Below are 6,000 nucleotides of genomic sequence, written 5' to 3' on the forward strand. Positions count from 1 at the left end.
CACACACACACACACACACACACACACACACACACACACACACACATAGACACACACAAACACACACACACACACACACACACACACACACACACACACACACACACACACACACACACACACACACACACACACACATGAATTTCTATCGTGAAATGCAAGAGTTGGAATATTTCAGTAGTGACTTGCTGTGCTTTACCTTCTCACAAATACATTCTCTTGATTTTTCGAAGTTCATTTTGAATTTCTGTCATGAAATGCAAGAGTTGGAAAATTGGGGTCTTAGTCCACCAGCTCGAATGGTGGAAATCCACTAGCTCAATATTGGGGTCTCAGTCCACCAACCTGAATGGTGGAAATTCACTAGCTCAGAATTAGGGTCTTAGTCCACCAGCCTGAATGGTGGAAATTCACTAGCTCAGAATAGGGGTCTTAGTCCACCAGCCTGAATGGTTGAAATTCACATTAGACTAGGTTACGTGCGCACACACACACACACAGAGAGAGACGACTAACACATAGGGACAACACACACTAAGAGACGACACACACAGAAAGAAACTGAATTACAATATGAATATGATCAGGAATTGTTTACAAGTCAGGTTGGCCGAGTGGTTAAGGCGCTAGACTCAAGATCTGGTCCCCATACGGGGTCGTGGGTTCGAACCCCACACCTGACAATTTTTTTCTTATGTACTTTTTTCTTTCATCATGTCTTGTGATTTCACTAAATAACTTCTGTAAAAGGATTTATGCAGAACCTAAATTGTTATGGTCTTTAATAGATTAAATAAAAAAACTGGAAAACTGCAAATGTTCAACTTTTGCTCAGACTGTTCTGCAAGCAGAGAAACAAGTGAGTTCTCGTCTTATCTTTACCAAAGTCAACGAAGTATATTCGGACTCTTATCAGGAAATATTAGAAAGTCTGGTTGGACAAGTGGTTCAGGTGCTAGACGTCGGATCTGGTCTCCCGCTGGGGTCGTGGGTTTGAGTCCCACACTTGACAATTTTTTTCTTATTCTTAATCTTAGGAAACAGCCTCTATTTCTGACCGTTTAAGTTTCGATGTTAGTGTTGTCAGTCAAAAGCTATGACCTTGAGAAAAGAGCTTGAGAAAATTGCCTAATTATCGAAAAATGGGGAAACATCCTCCCAAAGTCGACAGGAATGCACCCCTCCAGCGTCTTGTTAGTTATGTTGAATAAAATATGCAAATTCGCCATAGCTTTATTTCCTTTTTAAGGTTAATTTAGACGAGGTTCTGAATTTTCTTAAAGAAGAGAAAAAAGTTAGCTCAATTCTGAACTTTACCAATGAAACTGAATTACAATATGAATATGATCAAGAATTGTTTACAAGTCAGGTTGGCCGAGTGGTTAAGGCGCTAGACTTAAGATCTGGTCCCCATATGGGGTCGTGGGTTCGAGTCCCACACTTGACAATTTTTTTCTTATCCTAAATCTATAGAAACAGCCTCTATTTCTGACCGTTTAAGTTTTGATGTTAGTGTTGTCAGTCACAAGCAATGACCTTGAGAAAAGCGGCACAGTCGGGGTATCCACCCACAGGATAGGTTTGGTTATGCTAAGTGGTCTGAACCTAACCCAGGTTCGGTTAGGTTACCTAACTAGGGTTAGCAGGGTAGGTTAGGCTCGGTTAAGTGGCCGGCCACGTAGACTTCACTAAGGTTAGCTTAGGTTAGGTGAGAGCCAGGCAAAAAGTTAGGTGTATGATTAGGTTAGGTTAGGTTAGACTAAGTTAGGTTAGGTTAAGTTAGGTTAGGCTAGGTTCGCCTACGTATTCGCGTGGACGTAGGCTAACCTAGTCTAACCTAACTTAACCTAACCTAACTTAACCTAACCTAACCTAACCTAATCATACACCTAACTTTTTGCATGTCCCTCACCTAACCTAAGCTAACGTAAGTGAAGCGTACGTGGCCGGCCACTTAACCGAACCTAACCTAACCTGTTAACCTTAGTTAGGTTAGGTAACCTAACCTAACCTGGGTTAGGTTAAGACCACTTAACCTAACCTAACCTATCCTGGGGGTGGATACCCCGACTGCGCTGCTTTTCTCTAGGTCATTGCTTTTGACTTACAACACTGACAAAAAAAATTACACGGTCAGAAATCGAGGATGTTTATAGATAGTGGGGATAATAAAAAAAGTCTCAAGTGTTGTACAAGAACACGTAAAACCCTCTGTGGACCATATACGAAGACGCTCGCCTTAGCACAACGGCGCACCGGACTTGTGAATAATTTTTGATCATAGTCATATTGTATTTCAGTTTCTGTGGTAAGGTTCAGAATTGAGCTAACTTTTTTCTCTTCTTTAAGAAAAGTCAGAACCTCGTCTAAATTAACCTTAAAAATCAAATAAAGCTATGTCGACTTTGCATATTTTATTGAACATATTCGACAAAGCGCTGGAGGGGTGCATTCCTGTCGACTTTTGGAGGATGTTTCCCCATTTTTCGATAATCAGGCAATTTTCTCAAGTTCTTTCCTCAAGGTCATAGCTTTTGACTGACAACACTAACATCAAAACTTAAACGGTCAGAAATATAGGCTGTTTCCAAAGATTTAGAATAAGAAAAAAATTGTCAAGTGTGGGACTCGAACCCACGACCCCATATGAATCAATCAATCAATCAATCAATTTATTAATACTAAAAAAAACAACAATAAAATTACAAACTTAAAAATTTAAACACGCCCGATAAGCTAAGATTGTACAGGGCCAACAGAATAAATAAGACACTATTATAAAGCACTAAAAAAAAAAAAAAAAAAAAAAAAAAAAAAAAAAAAAAAATTAGATAATAGACATTTATTAAAATAGGATAAATAATAGGAGAAAATAGGAGAATTATTTGAAATATATTGAATGAAAAAAAAAGAAAAAAAAAAAATACAAAAATGTGGATAGAATGCAAAAAATGAAAAAAAAAGGGGGAAAATACTATATTGGAAATACCCAGCGAGAAAGTGCCTTTGCAGAAAGAGATAGAGGGACATCAGGAGGGATGGAGTTCCATAGTAAAATAGATTGATAAACAGGAGACCTCTGACCTGCTGTCTATGAACGCTTAAGTAAAATGAACCTGCGATAAGAGCTACGTAAAAAAGAAGAATAACTACCTGAGCCTGACAGAAAGAAAAACTGCTGCAGAGATGGTGGGAGTCTACCTAGAAAAGCAGAATGTGCTAAATAAAGGTAACTTTTACCCACAATACGATCCAGCGGAGCTATTCCAGTATCATTATAAAGATCAGAGGAAGGGTAAAAACGAGGAAGAAGAAAAGTAGCCTTCACTGCCCTATTTTGGGCTCTTTGAAGTGAGCAGAGAAGAGATTTATTAGTACAACCCCAGACAGAACAGCAATAAGAAAGGTAAGGAAAAATAAACGCATAATAAAGAGAAAGCATAACATCAGGGGGAAGAAATAAGTTAACCCTGTATAACATTGAGGATTGGCGGAGGACAAGGGAACGGGTATGAGTTATATGGGGTTTAGAAGAAAGAAAACGGTCAAGATACACACCAAGGAATTTCACTAGAGTAGCTTGCGGTATAATATCATTCCCATAAGTCAGGATGGTTGGTTCCCCTGCGTCTCTCATACGATAAGGGGTTCTAAAGTGTACAATGGCACTTTTTTGGCTGTTGAGAGTCATACCATTTGACCAGCACCAATGTTTTACTTTATCAAGAAGACCTTCAGCTAGGGAAATGGCAGATGGCAGGTCCACTGCAGCAATGAAGAAGTTACTGTCATCAGCAAAAAGTATAGGGTGCACAAGGGGATGAAGACCATCAACAAGATCATTAATATAAATTAAAAACAAAAGTGGTCCAAGCACAGAGCCCTGTGGGACACCTTTCACAATAGGCAAGGAAGAGGAAGAAGTACTATTAACTTAAACATACTGATATCTCCCTGAGAGGTAAGACCTAAACCATTCAAGTGGGACTCCATGCACTCCAAATGAAGATAATTTGGACAAAAGAACAGAGTGAACGACCATATCAAATGCCTTTGAAAAGTCAAGAAATAGACCCAAAACACACAAGCCCTTGTCAAGATTAACACGCACAAACTCTGTTGCATCTGAAAGTGCATGCAAGGTAGAGAAACTGGGACGAAAGCCATACTGATGGTTAGTTATGAGAGAATTACCTGCAGTCGTATTAGTACTAAATACAAATGAAGAGAGTCTACAATACACTACTTTTTCAACAACCTTAGAAATTACAGGAAGGAGAGAAATAGGTCTATAGTTTGAAATTAGAGATGAATCACCTTTTTTAAACAAAGGTACAACATTAGCAACCTTAAATAAATGAGGAAAAACACCAGAAGAAAGAGAGAGGTTAGTTATGTGTGAGATGGGGTTAGAAACAAACTGACCAATTTTTTTAAGAATATTACAGCTCAAACCAAAACCATCAACTGTACGGCTACTTGAAAGCTGAGAAATAATGTTAGAAATTTCGGTATCACTGCATGGAAAAAGGAAAAATGACTTTTCTGCTAAGGGAAAACTACTTATTCTGCTGTAGGGTGGATTAGGAACTGAAGGAAGTGAGGTGAAATACGAATTGAAGGCGCTTGCTGAAGAATTTTTGTCCACGAAAGATCCATCAGCTTTCCTGTAGTGACAAGGGGGGGCTGTTTGAGTTTCTTGTGGGAAAGAGCTTCATTAACTACAGTCCAAACCTTTCGCAAATTCCCCTTACACTCATCAATTCGACGCGAAAAATAGAGCTTTTTGGCTGCACGTACTGAAGAAGTAAGCACATTTTTATAAAGTTTATACTTCAAAAGATCATCCTGTGTCTTACTTTTACATGCAGCCTTAAACAGAGACGCCTTCATATGTGTAGCATTGATCAGACCTCTAGACATCCATGGACATTTAGGTATGGAATTCCTTGGCCTCTTTCTAAGAGGAAAATGCTTATCCAACAGAGCTCCCATATGACACAAAAATAAATTCGTTGCACAATCAACATCATTAGCTTCAAGAACACTAGACCAATCATTACTCTGAAGACTATGTATTAAATTAGAAATTTCTTTATCTGTGGAAGTTCTAAAAGAAAACTCACCCTGCTCATCCACAACAATCTCAGTTTGAGGCACAAAAAGTGAAACATAAATAGGGAAGTGATCAGAAAGATCAGTGAAAACAAGACCAGAAGTAAACTTCAAATTCGAAGAATGAGAAATGAAAATATTGTCTATTAAAGTGGCAGAATTTCTAGTATGGTCAACACGAGAAGGAAAAAAATTGAAGGAAGTAGACCAGCAGAAGAAAGCACGTCAAAGAGATGGTCACATTCGTCACTTGATCCAATATTTAACATATTACAATTAAAATCTCCCAAAACACAAATACGTTTTTTAGAGAAAGACCCCACACAAGAAATTTGATCAAGCAAATCGCAGAACAAATGCGTTGGAAAAGGAGGGGGCTTATAAAACAAACAAACAGTGTGACATGCAAACTGGCTTTTCAGATCAATAACAAGAGAATAAACTGTCCTACTATTTGACACTACTGATGTAAACAAGGATTCAAGGTCAGACCTTCTTCTAAACTCAATATCAGACTTTATAAATAAAGAAATACCTCCTGAGCACTTTGTTACCATTCTGGGGATATGGACAGCAACATAACCATGCATATCATAGGCTGTAAAATTTTCACCATCAGATAACCATGTTTCTGTTAAACCAAGTACATCAAAAGGGCAATAATTATCAGACCACAAATACGATTTTAGACTATCCCATTTATCTCTTATCCCACGCACATTCAAATAAAATACATTAAAGCTACTATTTAAAGACAGTGAGGGTATAATTTTATCACAATAATCAATGGTAGTGTGATAATTACAGCTAGAATTAACCATAGATTCAAGGAGAGGGTCAAGCGTGTGAGTCTCTTGTTTACCAGCCCTAATTGGTTGATCAAAT

At 38.2% G+C, this 6,000-nt stretch overlaps 1 protein-coding gene and 1 non-coding gene across 2 annotated transcripts in view; one reads left to right on the forward strand and one right to left on the reverse strand.

The window, feature by feature from the left end:
* Window positions 1–6,000, reverse strand: part of LOC148954860 (pyrimidodiazepine synthase-like) — a 31,616-nt gene that overhangs the window by 23,483 nt on the left and 2,133 nt on the right. The window lies entirely within an intron of this gene.
* On the forward strand, window positions 601–683 carry TRNAL-CAA (transfer RNA leucine (anticodon CAA)). The gene has a single exon. It is a non-coding gene; the product is annotated as a tRNA-Leu (tRNA).

The sequence above is a fragment of the Artemia sp. Qi Xiang Cuo genome, chromosome 2 (assembly GCF_049724085.1).
Source record: "Artemia sp. Qi Xiang Cuo chromosome 2, ASM4972408v1, whole genome shotgun sequence".
In the NCBI taxonomy this organism is placed as follows: Eukaryota; Metazoa; Arthropoda; class Branchiopoda; order Anostraca; family Artemiidae; genus Artemia; species Artemia sp. Qi Xiang Cuo.